Source organism: Pongo abelii, chromosome 23 (genome assembly GCF_028885655.2).
Source record: "Pongo abelii isolate AG06213 chromosome 23, NHGRI_mPonAbe1-v2.0_pri, whole genome shotgun sequence".
NCBI classification, from domain to species: domain Eukaryota; kingdom Metazoa; phylum Chordata; class Mammalia; order Primates; family Hominidae; genus Pongo; species Pongo abelii.
Genome location: NC_085929.1, coordinates 51,779,676 through 51,796,260, shown reverse-complemented (window position 1 = coordinate 51,796,260; position 16,585 = coordinate 51,779,676). Strand labels below are relative to the sequence as shown.

At 51.7% G+C, this 16,585-nt stretch overlaps 1 long non-coding RNA gene and 1 pseudogene across 1 annotated transcript; one reads left to right on the top strand and one right to left on the bottom strand.

Annotated features, from left to right (window-relative positions):
* Window positions 1-422: 422 nt before the first annotated feature.
* On the bottom strand, window positions 423-967 carry LOC100447426 (small ribosomal subunit protein eS10-like; annotated as a pseudogene).
* A 6,477-nt stretch (window positions 968-7,444) lies between these two features.
* Window positions 7,445-11,684, top strand: LOC129052748 (uncharacterized). Its single transcript, XR_008517897.1, has 3 exons — window positions 7,445-7,748; window positions 9,766-9,869; window positions 11,200-11,684. It is a non-coding gene; the product is annotated as an uncharacterized LOC129052748 (long non-coding RNA).
* Window positions 11,685-16,585: the final 4,901 nt, after the last annotated feature.

Below are 16,585 nucleotides of genomic sequence, written 5' to 3'. Positions count from 1 at the left end.
CTCTGATGCATCCCCACCCAGAAGCCAGGGTAACATTTCTTTTTTAAAAGTTTCTCTGGGTCGGGTGCCGTGGCTCACGCCTGTAATCCCAACACTTTGAGAGGCCGAGGAGGGCAGATCACCTGAGGTCAGAACTTCGAGACCAGCCTGACCAACATGGTGAAACCCCATCTCTACTAAAAATACAAAAAAAATTAGTGGGGCATGGTGGCGGGTGCCTGTAATCCCAGCTACTTGGGAGGCTGAGGCAGGAGAATCACTTGAACTCGGGAGGTGGAGGTTGCTGTGAGCTGGGATCACATTGCTGCCCTCCAGCCTGGGCAACAGAGTGAGACTCTGTCTCAGTAAAAAAATAAAAAATAAATAAAATAAAAGTTTTTCTGGCTATAAGTTTATTCAATGCAAAATAATCCTCTCCAGTTTTACTGACATGGCTGACCATGTCCACGACCAAATCTGCCTCTAAACTTGGTGGCTGACCCAGCCCCAGCCTCAGCTTTCTGGTCTGCACCAGGAGGCACAGTGCCCCATCTGTGGGTCTCTGTCAGCTTCCCCTCTTGTGAGTCTTGCAGGTCGACTGCCCTCCAGACCTAGCCGAGGCCTGCCAGTCTCTGGGTGGCTGCAGTGTGGGGTGCCTGGCACAGTGTGGTAGATGGAGGTCATCACGGAAACTCTGGATACCCTCATGGGTAAGGTGCCAGTAGAAATGTCTCCAGGCAAACTGTTCCTCCCTCTGGCCTTGGGACTTGAGAGACTGCATGACCTTCATGACGTGAAGGTTGGGCACATTCTTGTCTGCCAGCTCCGGGTGCCTAGGCAGGTGGACACCCTCCTTAGCCACCATGACTCCCTGCTTAAAAAGTTCATAAACGGCAATCTGGTTCTTCTTAGGCATCAACGTCAATGCGGCTGCAAGGTCCGGGGCCGCGGCTGGAAAGGAAGGGGCAAGCGTGGTGCTGCGTCTCATCCGGGCCCCAGAGCGACATTTCTAAAGTGCAAGTCTGGTTGTCACTTTCTTCATGTAAAGCCCGTCAAGGCTGCCCACTGTCCTCCGAATAAAGCCCACGCTTCCGGCCGGCCGCAGTGGCTCACACCTGTAATCCCAGCACTTTGGGAGGCCGAGGAGGGCAGATCACGAGGTCGGGTGATTGAGACCATCCTGGCCAACATGGTGAAATCCCCGTCTCTACTAAAAATACAAAAATTAGCCAGGCGTGGTGGCATGCACCTGTAGTCCCAGCTACTCAGGAGGCTGAGGCAGGAGGATTGCTTGAACCTGGAAGACGGAGGCTGCAGTGAGCCAAGATTGCACCACTGCACTCCAGCCTGGGTGACAGAGCAAGACTCCATCTCAAAAATAAAATAAAATAAAATAAAAAAATAAAGCCCACGCTTCCTACCCCGGTGTGCAAGGCCCTGGTGGCCAGTCAGCTCCCACCAACCTCTCCACCTCCTCTCCTTCCTGTTTTACCTCATTCCCCGGCACCAGCCCCACTGAACACTGACAGGTCCCCAAGCTCACCCAGCTCTCTCTTGCCCTTTGGTGGCTCCAAGGATGAGGACTTTTGCAGTGCCTTCCAACTCTGACATCAACAGTCGAAGCCCCCCACCCCTGCCTTGAAGCTCTTTTTATACTTGCTGTGCCCACTGCCTGGGGTGCCCGTGCTCCACTTTCCACCATGGAAGCCCCCCATTCTCCAAGGCCTGGCCCAAATCCTCCTCCTCCTGTGTCCTGCATAGAGCACATTCTCGGCAATGTTTGACGAATGAATGAAAGAGTAAATTTTCTTTCTTTGTTTTTTTTTTTTTTTTTGAGATAGAGTTTCACTCTTGTTGCCCAGGCTGGAGTCCAATGGCGTGATCTCGGCTCACCGCAACTTCCACCTCCTGGGTTCAAGCGATTCTCCTGCCTCAGCCTCCCGAGTAGCTGGGATTACAGGTATGTGCCACCACACCTGGCTAATTTTGTATTTTTAGCAGAGACGGGGTTTCTCCATGTTGGTCAGGCTGGTCTCGAACTCCCAAGTTCAGGTGATCCACCCGCCTCGGCCTCCCAAAGTGCTAGGATTACAGGCATGAGCCACCGTGCCAGGCCGAACAGGTAAATTTTCTAATTAACATGTGTGGAAGACGGAAGGCTCTTTCTAGGTGCTAAGTTCATCTTGGATCACACCAGACAGGTAGAGGAGGGAGCAGCATGGCGTGGTGCAGGCTGGCACCGGTGCAGGCAGGAGGAAAGTTCTCGTGGTGGACATATTTTGAAGGTTGAGCCCACAAGACTTTGCTGATGGACTGGAGGTGGGGTAAGAGTGAGGGAGGAATCAAGGGGGACCCTAGTTGTAGCCTGAGGAGCCAAAAGGATGGAGTTGGGGAACTCCTGAGATGAGATGGGGAAGAGCAGGTTTGGAGGGGAGAAGGGATTAAGACTCCTTTCTACAGCTGAGGGTCTGGAGCCCAGAGAGGGGAGGTGGCTCGGCCAAGGCCAACAGCTGCTCAGTGAGGCAGTCAGATCTCTGTGTTCTTCTCCTCCTGGCAGCGTCCACGTTGGGATCCATGAGGCTGATTTCCTGATGAGGGTCCCAGCCCTGGCTTCGGAGGCAGCTTCTCCCACTAAGAAGTGGTGGAAGGTGGTGGGCTGGATTTGCAACCTGATTTTAGCAAACATCCCCCAGGCCCACCGACTGCCTGGTCCATGCTAAGCACAGGGGCCTGAGGACAATTGGACCCTTGGGGCCCAGGAGAAGTCCTGTGTCAAGTCCAAAGGGCGGTGAGGTGCGATAGCAGGGGTGGGGTGTCCTCTCAGTCAGCAGCAGTAAACTGGTTCGTCTGTCTCTGGAATGAAGCTCAGATCAAACATTAATTTCTCCTTATCTGGGAGATCTGGAAGCCAGTGGGGATGAGGGCCTTTCCTGTCCCCTGAACAGAGTCTGTTGGCTCAGAATTCCTCTCTCTCCGCCATGCGGACCACTGACCCCTCACCCTGAGCCAGTCCTGGGTGGGGGGTCAGAGCCAGGAGGACTCGTGCAGGCCCTGGGTGGAAGCAGGAGCACCTCACAGCTCCCAAACAGTGCCCCTTCAACCCTGTAGCAACTCGAGGAGACTGTCCATGCCACCCCCACTTTACAGAGGAGAAAAATGGGGTTACAATGCGGCAGTGATTTTCCCTGAGTCTCCTGCCGGATCTCTGGATACACTTTTTTTTTTTTTTTGATATGGAGTCTCGCTCTGTTGCCCAGCCTGGAGTGCAGTGGTGCGATCTCAGCTCACTGCAAGCTCCGCCTCCCAGGTTCACGCCATTCTCCTGCCTCAGCCTCCCAACTAGCTGGGAGTACAGGCGCCCATCACCACGCCTGGCTAATTTTTTTGTATTTTTTAGTAGAGACGGAGTTTCACCATGTTTGCCAGGATAGTCTCGATCTCCTGACCTTGTGATCTGCCTGCCTTGGCCTCCTAAAGTGCTGGGATTACAGGCGTGAGCCACAGCACCCGGCCCAGATACATTCTTTTAGAAGAGAAGGGGTCTCACTATGTTGCCCTGGCTGGTCTGGAGCTCCTGAGCTCAAGTGATCCTCCCACCTGGGCCTCCTGAAGTGCTGGGATTACAGGCATGAGCCACTGGACCCAGACAAAAACTGAATGGATGCTGTGATCCCCTGAGTCCAGTTTCAGGAGTTCTTGTGGATGGAGGGTTGGGGTGGGCACTCCTAGGCCCTAGTGATAGCTGGACACTAGGAGCCTGGACTCTGGGCCTTGGTGTATTTTTACTGTTGCTCACCCCCATCCTGCGTGGTCCATCCCAGGCACTGCCCGACCAGCGGCAGGGGCGTCTATGTGAGTCAGATCCACCCCCAAGTGGTTTTGGTGAGGAGACCAAGGCTCAGAGGGAAGCTCAGAGTCCAGCCACCAGCATGGCCCCAGCAGGGCTGGCCTATTTTACTTTATTTTTTTAGAGGCAGGGTCTTGCTCTGTCACCCAGGCTGGGGTGCAGTGGCCCAAACATAGCTCACTCCAGCCTCGACCTCCTGGGCTCAAGTGATCCTCCAGCCTCAGTCTCCTGCGTAGCTGGGACTATGGGTGCATACCATGGGGGTCTTGCTTTATTGCCCATGCTGGTCTCGAACTCCTAGCTTCAAGCAAGCTTCCCACCTTAGCCTCCCAAAGTTTTGGGATTATAAGCATGAGCCACCATGTCTGTCCAGGATTGGCTTAAAAATTGTGTTTTTGCCCTATTTCTGCCCCAGCTTCCCTGTCTACAAAACAGGTGTGCTTATTTACACAAATGTGTATCAAACCACAATCCTCTCTGCTGCCTCTCCCAGCTCAGACACAGACCACTCCTGACTTGGTCATTTCTGACATTGTCCTTTGGCTGCTAGTTCCTATTTTTGGAACATTCTGTCAGAAACCCCAGCTCCAGAACTAGTTCCATGTCCCTGTCCCCACTCAACCCTTAACAGCCGCCAGACTTTAAGTCCTAACAAACTTGCTCACATGGGCTGTGAATGCCTCCAGCTGTCCCTGGCGGTTTCCTGGGGAGGCTGGGAGACATGAAAGTTAAACCTAAAGGACTCGCCTCTGTGGTCTTGGGCAGGGCGCTTTGCCTCTCTGCACTGTATTCACATTCGAAAATGATAACCATCGCTTCTCAGCCTTTTGGCTAAGACCACATGAAAATGATAACACTCTCTCCCTTGTGGATCGGCTCTTAGGATTAAATAAGATAATGCACACAACAATACCCAATTGTGAAGATTAAATGGGGCGGTGCACATCACAAGTGCTTGGTGACTGAATGCTGGGCCTTTGCTTGTTTAGTGGACCCTTGCTTCAGACAACCTGCACTGATGGATGAAGCACACCAAGGGGCGGGGCAGAGGGTGCCTTTTGGGAAGAAGCTGATCTCTCACTGCCCCTCGAATCAGTCTGTGTGGCCAAGTCTCTTTTCTCTAGAACTGCACTGTCTCATACTGTAGCCGCTAGACACACATGCCTGTTTAACATTAATTAAAATTAAATTTCAAAATTCAGTTTTTGGCTGGGTTTGGTGGCTCATGCCTGTAATCCCAGCACTTTGGGAGGCTGAGGTGGGAGGATCACTTGAGCTCAGTAGTTCAAGACCAGCCTGGGCAACATAGTAAGACCCCTTCTCTACTAAAAATTCAAAAAAAATTAGCTGGGCATGGTGGCACACGCCTGTAATCCCAGCTACTTGGGAGGCTGAGGCAGGAGAATTGCTTGAACCCAGGAAGCAGAGGTTGTGGTGAGCCGAGATTGCACCACTGCAGTCCAGCCTGGGTGACACTGTGAGACTCTGTCTCAAAAAAAAAAAAAAAAAAAAAAAAAAAGAGAGAGAGAGTGAGTGAGAGAGCGCAAGCTCTCCCTAATGAGGGCACTAATCCCCTCATTATGGCCCCACCCTCATGACCTCATTGAACTTTAACTACCTCCTTATAGGTTCTATCTCCAAATACAGGCGCTTGGGGCTTCAGTGGACAGATTTAAGGCAGACACAAACAGCCAGAGGTTAGGCACGGAGTGGGCGGTGCAGAGGAGGATGCCGGGGCTCAGAGCAGTCAGGGAGCAGGGTCCCCATGACTGGCAGGCAGGTGAGCCAGAATTTGAATCTGAGGCTGTTGGAAGCCAACGCCCCCATCCTTAGCCACTGTGTGACACTGCCCCTGGCATATACATTCATTCATTCATCCATCCATTCATTCATTAATTCGTTCACTCATTCACTCATTCGACATTCGGAGCTCCTGCTTCCTCAAGTCAGGACCTTGACTCCCACCACAGAATGAAGAGTTCTCACCCAGGAGAGGAGGGCAGCCATGTTCTCCCTTGCCCCCAACAATTTAGCCCTGTCCTGCCTCCAAGAGTTCTCGGTCAGGAGGATGGGGGGGAGGACAAACACAGGTGCGTCCCCACCTCAGGGTTACATGAGAGGAGTGTGAGAAAAGACGGTCTCAGGGACTTCACGCAGTGCCGTCCTGGGGCCAGGCAAGCTTCGCTCCTTTCTCTCCCGCTTCCTTGAGCACATGACAGTGACCCTGAAGGCCTAATAGCACTGCTCACTACTAACCCTACTGAGCACTTCCTCTGCGGCCCACACCCTCCTGAGAGCACCACAGGCAGTTTCCTGAATCATCCTGAGAAACCCAGGGGTGGCTCTGACATCACCATCCCACTTTACACATGTAGAAATTGAGGCACAGAGAGGCTGAGTAGTTTACCTATGGTCACACAGCCATGGAGAGTGGAGCTGGAATTTAAACCCAGGCAGTCTGCTTCCTTCTGTGCCTGAACCAGTCACGTGGTGCATGTGTGAGCCTGATGCCAGCATGGGACCCCGGGGAATGAGAGGCTGAGTATTTGCAAGACTTTCTGAAACCACTAAGTCTGCAAGGTTGCAAATGAGTGAAACAGATTGCTACAGGGATAACTGGAATCTTCTCTATTATTCGTAAGGAAATAGTTTTCAAATATCTTTAAGTACTTTATTATTGCTCACAATTTGAAGACAAGTCTCACAAACGATCCCCCACCCCAACTGAACAAGGGAACAGGGAGAGACTGTGAAAAGGGGGGACGCTGTTAGATGCAAAGGCTGGGCTGGAAGCTGGCCTGCTAAGGATCACCTTCAGAGCCTGAGGTTCTGCAGGAGGAAGATTCTGCAGGAGGAAGATTCTGCAGGAGGAAGATTCAGCCCTCACAAGTTATAGATGGGGGCTGACAGGCTGGGGCAGGAGCCAGGGAACCCAGTTACTTACTGAGCGTCCGTGGTCCCAGGCTCTAAGCAAAGGTGGGTGGGGGGACAGGACTTCCACCATCGATTATCTGAGTAAGCTGCGTGGGGCTCCCGGCTCCCAGATTTACTCACCTGAAACCCACTCACCACGTGCTAGGATCGTGGGTGACCCAGCCCCATCCTGGCCGGGGGACTCACTGTCCACAGTCCCAGGAGAAGAATACAGAGTGACAGTGTGGCCAGGGGACCTGTAGGAGCCCAAGGGAGGTGCCTGGTTCAGCCTGAGGCTCGGGAAGGCTTGCTGGAGGCGGTGGTGCCTCGACTGGGTCTTGAACGGGGAAGGTATGCCGCGTGTTCCCGGTAGAAGGAACAGTATGCACTACGCCGGGAGGTGAGAAGTGCAGGGGGTCGGGTTTGGGTGCAGTCGGGACCGCAAGGGTGGGCCGGGGCCGGGAGAGCAGGGTCCTGGCTGTGGAGCGCGGCTTCGCCCCCCGGGGCCTTCCCCCACGAGCCCGCCCCCGCCCCCGCCCCCGCCCCCGCCCACCCAGGCTCCGCCCCCACCTACCAAAGCTCCGCCCCCACCTCCTCTCAGCCCCGCCCCGCTGGCGCGTGGAGCCTCGCGTTGGTGTCGGGCGCCCCCTGGCGGCGCAACGCGGGCGGTTCGGTTGGGGAGGGGGCGGTGCCGCGACCACAGCAAGGCTGACCCCCCCAATTTCTATTAGCATCAGAAGAATGCCCTCTCAGGGGAAGCAATTGTTTTCGCGTATAATTTCGACGCATTTGCCATTACAGCAGCGCAGTCGCGAGATGCTTTTGCTTTAATTTATTATTATTTTTTTATAATGGAGGGAGGGTCCCCCCCAGGGTCTAACGCTCAGGGCCCGCGGCCTCCACGATCCGGGGACGAACACATGATGGGTGCCCACCCAACTCCATCCTGGCCTCCTTCGCCTCACTTCCAGGGGATGCAGGGTACACCGAGCTCCTTTTCCTCTCAAAGGTACAACAAAAACCCAGCGAGCACTGCTGCGTGCCCGGCGCTGCTAGGGACATCAGGACAGGGCACAAGTCTGTGCTCCCGGAGTCGCCTTTCAGCGGGGACGTGGCCAGCAAACCCGCAGCCCTCTCTTGTGCTGGGAGAGACGACAGCAGGAGATGGGGCGGGCGAGGGGCGGGAGGGATGGGGGCGGGCGAGGGGGATGGGGGCGGGTGAGGAGTGAGGGGGATGGGGGCGGGTGAGGAGTGAGGGGGTGGGGGCGGGCGAGAGGTGAGGAGGGTGGGGGCGGGCCAGGGAGATGGAGGAGGGTGAGGGGTGAGGGGAGCGGGTGAAGGGAGTGGAGCAGGTGAGGGGGATGGGGGCGAGTGAGGGGTGAGCGGGTGGAGGCGGGGCTTGCGTCGGTGGCCTCACCAGAAGGGACTGTGCGGGGACCTGGAGGAGGGGACAGAGGGAGGTTGGGGAGACTGGGAAGATCTTCCAGGCAGAGGGAACCTCACTGGCGGCTGTCAGGAGGAGGGAGGGGAGAGGGCTGGGTGATGAGGTCAGCAAGGGGCAGGGGGTGGAGGATGGGGGGCGACGGGGCGGGGCCTGGCAGCCCAGGACGGTTTTGGAGCTGGGGGGGGGCCTGAGCGGAGGGGCGGGGGCAGAGGTTGGAAGGCTGCAGGCTGGCGGGGAAGGAGATGGGGACAGGAAGCCCAGCAGTGGCGGGGCATGCACCCCCTCCCCTCCACTCCCTCCCTCGGACCCCCTCTCTCCTAGGCTCCCCCATTCAGCTCCCACAGATCCTCTTGCCCCTGGTCCTTCCTCTGTGTGTGGCAGACGAAAGGACCATGCGTGGACATGGGCGGAAAGATAGTTTGAGCCCAGGAGTTCAAGACCAGCCTGGGCAACATAGTGAGACCTCATCTCCACAAAAATAAAAGATTAGCTGGGTGTGGTGGCGCATGCCTGTAATCCCAGCTACTCGGGAGGCTGAGGCAGGAAGATTGCTTGAGCCCAGAGGTTCAAGGCTACAGTGAGCTATGATAGTGCCACTGCACTCCAGTCTGGGTGGCAAAGCAAGACCCTGTCTCAAAATAAAATAATGAAATAAAATAAATCACACATATTTGAAGTATAGAATTTGATGAGTTTTGATATATAGATGTATATTCTGTGAATCCATCACCACGGTAAGATAATGACCATTTCCATCACTCCCAAAAGTGTGCCTCTGGCCAGGCGTGGTGGCTCACGCCTGTAATCCCAGCACTTTGGGAGGTCGAGGCAGGTGGATCACCTGAGGTCAGGAGTTTGAAACAAGCCTAGCCAACATGGTGAAAACCCATCTCTACTAAAGATACAAAAATTAGCTGGTGTGGTAGCATGTGCCTGTAATCCCAGCTACTTGGGAGACTGAGGTAGGAGAATCGCTTGAACCCAGGAGGCAGAGGTTGCAGTGAGCCGAGATCGCGCCACTGCACTCCAGCCTGGGTGACAGAGCGAGACTCCATCTCAAAAAAAAAAAAAAAAGAAAAGAAAAGAAAAAGAAAAAGTATGTCCTTGTCCCTTTGTAATCCATTCCCTCTTCATCCCCCCTCCCCTCTCCTCCACCCCACCCCCATCCCACCCCCAAGCAACCACTGGTCTGCTTCTGTCAGTATAGATGAGACTGAAATTTTCAGAATTTCATGTAAGTGGAATCATAACGTGTTCTTTTTTGGTCTGACTTCTTTCACTCAGCATAACTATTTTGGGGTTCATACATTTTCTTAGATGACATTAATAGTTCATTCCTTTTTATTGCCGAGTAGTATCCAATTGTAGGATATGCAACTGGATATGCAGTTAGCTGATCCGTTCACCTGTTGATAGGCACTTTTAAAATTTTAGCTCTAAAGCTACTATGAACCTTCCTGTTCAAGTCTCTGTGTGGACATGTGCTCTCATTTCAGTTGGATAAATACCTAGGAGTACAATGGCTGGGCCATGTGGCAGGCATGTGTTCAGCTTTTTAAGAAACTGTCAAATTGTCCTTCAGTGGATGTCCATTTACATTCCCACCAGCAGTGCATGAGAATTCCGGTTCCTCCACATCCTCACCAACACTGAGTGTGTTCAGTCTTCTTCATTTTGGCCATTCTGGTATGTGTATAGTGGTGTCTCACTGTAACATCTCATTCCCTAGGGAATCTTTTTTTTTTTTTTTTTTTTTTGAGACAGAGTTTTGTTCTTGTTGCCCTGGCTGGAGTGCAATGGCGCAATCTTGGCTCACCGCAACCTCTGCCTCCCAGGTTCAAGTGATTCTCCTGCCTCAGCCTCCCGAGTAGCTGGGATTACAGGCATGCACCACCATGCCCGGCTAATTTTGTATTTTTAGTAGACATGGGATTTCTGCATGTTGGCAAGGCTGGTCTTGAACTCCCGACCTCAGATGATCCGCCTGCCTCACCTTCCCAAAGTGCTGGGATTACAGGCATGAGCCACCGTGCCCAGCTGGGACTCATGGTTGTTGTTGTTGTTTTCAAAACAGTCTTGTTCTGTCACCCAGGCTGGAGTGCAGTGGCATGATCTTGACTCACAGCAACCTCTGCCTCCTGGGTTCAGGTGATTCTCCTGCCTCAACCTCCCAAGTAGCTGGGATTATAGGCATGCACCATCACACCAGGCTAATTTCTGTATTATTATTATTATTATTGTTATTATTATTATTTTGAGTTGGAGTCTCAGTCTGTTACCCAGGTTAGAGCGCAGTGGCACAATCTCGGCTCACTGCAACCTCTGCCTCATGGGTTCAAGCGATTTTCCTGCCTCAGCCTCCCAAGTAGCTGGGATTACAGGCACCCGCCACTGCACCCACCTAATTTTTGTATTTTTAGTAGAGACGGGGTTTCACCATCTTGGCCAGGCTGGTCTTGAACTCCTGACCTCGTGATCCACCTGCCTCAGCCTCCCAAAGTTCTGGGGTTACAGGCGTGAGCCACCTCGCCCAGCCAATTTTTGTATTTTTAGTAGAGATAGGATTTCACCATGTTGGATGTGCTGGTCTCAAACTCCTGACCTCGTGATCCTCCCGCGTCGGCCTCCCAAAGTGCTGGGATTACAGGTGTGAGCCAACGCGCCCGGCCAGAACTCATGGTTTTGAACTTCTTTTCATGTTCGTCATCTGTATACCTTATTTGGTGAAAAGTTTATTCAAATTTTTTGCCCATTAAAAATAAAAAAAAAATGGGTTGTTATTGTTTACTAGTAAGAGTTTTTTTTTAATATATATTCTAGATCATGTATTTTCTTCTTCTTCTTCTTCTTTTTTTTTTTTTGACAGGGTCTAATTCTGTTGCCCAGGCTGGAGTGCAGTGGCTCATTGCAGCCTTGACCTCCAGGGCTCGGGTGATCTTCCCACCACAGCCTCCTGGGTAGCTGGGACCACAGGCATGCACCACCACACCCGGCTAGTTTTTGTACTTTTTTGTAGATATGGGATTTCACCATGTTATCCAGATTGGTCTCAAACTCCTAAACTCAAGTGATCTGCCTGCCTCTGCCTCCGAAAGTGCTAGGATTACAACGGGTGTGTACCACTGCGTCTGGCCTGATCATGCATTTTCAATGGAGGCAAAATTGCCCCCAATGGGAAAAAATTGGTTCTTGTGGAATGAAAAAATTGTGCTCTTTACGTACAAAGCACAATAAACGCACAATACATAAACGGGTACCTGTGTATTAAATTTTCATGGGGGTGATTAGCAAGGATTGTCTAAAAATATTCCTTGGATGAGGAAGGGAATGGAAAAAGGCTGAGAAAGTGTTCTAGATACAAGTCCTTTGTTGGATGTATGCTTTGCAAAAACTAAAAAATTTTAATTTGGATAAAGTCCAATTTATCAATTATTCCTTTTATAGTTTGTGCTTTTTGTGTGCTATTTCAGAAGCCTCTGTCTAACTCAAGGTTACTAAGATTTTCTGCTGTTTTCATGCAAAAGTTTCACAGTTTTAACTCTTCCATTTAGGTCTGTGATCAATTTTACAGACTCTCCCAAATTTATTTATTTATTTATTTATTTATTTATTTATTTATTTATTTTGAGTCTTGCTCTGTCACTCAGGCTGGAGTGTAGTGGTGTGATCTTGGCTCACTGCAAGCTTCTACCTCCTGGGTTCAAGCCATTCTCCTGCCTCAGCCTCCTGAGTAGCTGGATTACAGGTAAGTGCCACCACACCCGGCTAATTTTTCTATGTTTAGTAGAGACGGGGTTTCACCATGTTGGTTAGGCTAGTCTCAAACTCCTGACCTTGTGATCCACCTGCCTCAGCCTCCCAAAGTGTTGGGATTACAGGCGTGAGCCACTGCACCCAGCCCCAAATTAATTTTTGTATGTAGTATGAGGTAAGTGTGGAAGTTCATTTTTTTTAATATATATGGACGTCCAGTTGATCCAACACTTTGTGGAAACACTTTCCTTTCCCCACCGAATTGCTTCATCACTTTGGTCAAAAATCAGTTAATTTGGTCAGGCACAGTGGCTCACGCCTGTAATCCCAGCACTTTGGGAGGCCAAGGCAGGTGGATCACTTGAGGTCAGGAGTTCAAGACCAGCTTGGCCAACATGGTGAAACCCTGTCTCTACTAAAAATACAAAAATTAGCCAGGTGTGGTGGCGGGCGCCTGTAATCCCAGCTACTTGGGAGGCTGAGGCAGGAGAATTGCTTGAACCCGGGAGGTAGAGATTGCAGTAAGCCGAGATCATGCCATTGCACTCTAACCTGGGTGACAGAAAGGGACTCCATCTCAAACACACACACACACACACACACACACACACACACACACACCCCCCAAGGGGCTGGGCACAGTGTCTCATGCCTGTAATCCCAAAACTTGAGGAGGCAGAGCCAAGAGGATCACTTGAACCAAGGAGTTTGAGATCAGCCTGGGCAACATAGTGAGACCTTGTTTCTGTTTTTAAAAAATAACAAATAAATAAATAAAAATAAAGGCCAAGCACAGTGGCTCACACCTGTAATCCTAGCACTTTGGGAGGCCGAGGTGCATGGATCTCTTGAGCCCAGGAGTTCAAGACCAGCCTCACCAACATAGCAAGCCACCGTCTTTACCAAAAAAAATACAAAAATTAGCTGGGCATGGTGGTGTGCACCTGTGGTCCCAGCTAGTTGGAAGGCTGAGGATCGCTTGAGCCCAGGAGGCTGAGGCTACAGTGAGCTGAGATCATACCACTGTACTCCAGCCTGGACAACAGAGCGAGATCTTGTCTAAAAAAAAAAAAAAAGTCAAGGAAGCCTCCGTGAGTTCTCTAGCTGCAAGGAAATGAGTTCTGCCAACACTACATGATCTGGGAAAAGTGCTCCAAGTCTCAGGTAAGACCTCAGCCTTGGCCAATACCAGGATTTTAGCCTTGGGATGCCCTGAGCAGAGAACCCGGTTACAGTTAGCCTGAACTACCAACCAATAACACCGTGAGCTGACAAAGCACTTAGTTTGTGATAATTTGTCATGCAGGAATAGAAAACAAATACGCTGTTAAAAGAGTTCAAGCAGAAGAACTCATGACAGTGGGGATGATGTGAAGCAGATGGACCTGAGAGTACTTAGAAGATGAAATTGCCAGATGGATGAGAGCTGAGAGCAAAGGAGGGGGCGTCTGGAAAGAAATCGAGAGGGAGAGCCTGCAGGATGATGAGATCTGGGAGACACATTGAGGTGTCCCTTCAGGCATTTCTATGAACTTCTTGAACTTTCAGCTGGGCACAGGAAAAGGTAAGGGCTGAAGGTCAAGCAGATGTGGGAGTGGTTGCTGTGTGATGGAGTTTGGTGCCATGGGAGGGAGGAGCTGGGCCCAGGATGGACCCCCAAGGACCTGACTCTGAAGAAGCCTGGAGGGATGGATTCCTGGGTCCTAAAAGCTGGGTGTTATGATTTGAATGTGTCTTGTGCTGGACACTTATTCCCCAGTGCAACAGTGTTGAGAGGTGGGGCCTTTAAGAGGTGATTGGGTCATGGTGGCTCTTCCCTCGCAAATGTATTAATGTCATTATTATGGAGTGGGAGTGGGTTTGTTACTGTTGGAGTGGCATCCTTATAAAGGATAAACTTGGCCTCCTTTCTCTTGCACACGAGTGCTCTTTTGCCCTTCTACCTTCTGCCATGTGAGGACGCAGCAAGAAGGCCCCCACCAGATGCTGGCACCTTGGTTTTGGACTTCCCAGCCTGTAGGACTGCAAGAAACACATTTCTCTTCTTTATAAATTACCCAGTATTCTGTTATAGCAGCACAAAACAGACTGAAACACCAGGGAGGGAGAGGGCTCAGGGTGAGAAGCAGTGCAGTGCTCGCTGCGTGTCACACAGGCCACCAAGGCCTGCCACTGTGACTGCTTCATTATCTCTAGATTTGGTCTCCTCCCCTACTTCACTCTCACAGCAACACTCCAGTCCGGGTCTCCTGGCCCCTCCTGCAAACCCCTGCAAACTCAGGGCAGCTCTGGGAAGGCAGGAACTGCATCTGACTCACCCTCTTGTCAGGCCCTGTGTGGACACTGGTGACAAAGTCACAGATATTACCAGTATATCTGTGGTCTGTAGCCTACAGTCATAATGAAAGGCATGACAAATTTCTGTTCAACATTAGTAAAAATAAAGGTGTTATTTTCTTCCTACCCAAGTTCACAGATCTCCTGAATTCTGTCTACAGACTTCTAGTCAGGATGAAGAGCCCAAGCTCTATGCCACAATGAGGCATGGATTGGTGCACTTCGTGAACAGAACAGCATGGCCAGACGGGAAGAAAATGTCAGCAAGCAGCAGCAGCAGAATCAGCAGGGCTGTTATGGGGGGTGCAGACAGGACATATTGGGCTTCAGCAGGAAGACTGTGCCTGCTGACAGCCAGCCACCCTCAGAGAGAGCCCACGTGAGAGGCCTGAGCTGAGAGTGAGGGTGAATGGGTATCCTAGGCCGAGGGCAGCACACATGTGACCTCAGGCTGGTCCCTGCCTCTCTGGCTTCTGTCCCTTCGATGTGAAATGGACAGGCTGGACCAGAGGCCTCCTAAGGCCCTACCAGGGCTCACCCTCTACTGCCCGTCCCACTTTCATCTCTGGTAGGGAGGGCCCAGCAGCCAACGTACCATTGGGACTCACCCGTTGGTTAAGTGAGGGCTCATGGTAGTCTCTTTCAGTCATAACCCACTGATGAGTGTTAACTGTATCATTTTATTATTACTATTATTATTATTTTAACACGGAGTCTTACTCTGTCACTTAGGCTGGAGTGCAATGGCGCGATCTCTGCTCACTGCAACCTCCACCTCCTGGGTTCAAGCGATTCTCCTGCCTCAGCCTCCTGAGTAGTTGGGATTACAGGCACGTGCCACCATGCCTGGCTAATTTTTGTATTTTAGTATAGATGGGGTTTCACCACGTTGGCCAGGCTGGTCCCAAACTCACCTCAGGTGATCTGCTCGCCTCGGCCTCCCAAAGTGGTGGGATTACAGGTGTGAGCCACAGTGCCCGGCCCAAACTGCACCATTTTGTAAGCCCCCCGCCATTTCACAGGTCTTGATCAAAGTGAAATATTCCACAAGGGTTCAGGTGGTGAGAAACATCCTCCCCGACTGCCTGACTTTCTTATAAGACCCTGCTGGGCAAAGACCCAGCTGAAGAAGCATCACTGTCACATTCTGTGGAAACAACGGCCAAACTGCCTCATCATGGCATGTTATCAACTTTTTTTTTTTTTTGAGACAGAGTCTTGCTTTGTTGCCCAGGATAGAGCTCAGTGGCACGATCTCGGCTCACTGCAACCTCTACCTCCCAAGTTCAAGTGATTCTCCTGCGTCACCCTCTCGAGTAGCTAGGATTACAGATGCCCGCCACCATGCCCGGCTAATTTTTGTATTTTTAGTAGAGACAGGGTTTCACTATGTTGGCCAGGCTGGTCTCGAACTCCTGACCTAGTGATCCACCCACCTCTGCCTCCTAAAGTGCTGGGATTACAGGCGTGAGCCACCGCGCCTGGCCTGTTATGAACATTTTTCCAGGCAGCAGGCCATGCCCCTGAGACCCCTCCTGCCCAGGCCTATACTTACTCCAGCCTGTAAGTGGCAGTGGCCACTGGCATCAAGCTGGTTCCCACCTCCACAGGGCTGATGCTGGACATAAATGCCTGTGTTTGCTGTAGAGCCGTGCCCCCACCCCCCACCTCTCTCTCTCTCTCTCTCTCTCTCTCTCTCTCTGTGTGTGTGTGTGTGTGTGGTGTGTGTGCGCGTGTCTTCCTTTAACCCTTGCCTTTTCTTCAAAATCTAACAATGAGTAAGGGCCAGAAACCCCTCTCAGCTGGCTTCAGCAGGAAAGGGGGTGTATTGGCTCTGCAACTGAAAGACTGGCCTTCCCTTTCCATCTCTCGGCTCTGTTCTCCTCTGTGTGGGCTCCATTCTCAGCCAGGGTCGCCCTACCAAGATGGCTGCTGGCAAGATGGCGGCTGGCAGCTGTCCTCTTAGTGGCCCTACTGCAAAGACATCCAGAGTCCTGGGATTGGCCCTGACTGGACCATCCCTGGACTATCACTATGGCGAGGGAGATGCTCTGTTTTAATGGGCCAGACCTGGCTCATCTCTCATGAACTGAAATGGGGACAGGGTGGGTCCCAGAGGAAAAACCCCATCATGAGAAGAGGATAGAACAGATGCTATACTAGCAAAAGTGGTGGAAGGCTGCAGCAGTGAGTTGAAGTTTGTCCCCCACTTCCTGCAAAATGGGATATCTACCTGTGAATGCGAGTGACCTTATTTGGAAAGAAAATCTTTGCAGATGTGATTAAGTTCAGTCTCTTGAGGTGACAGCATC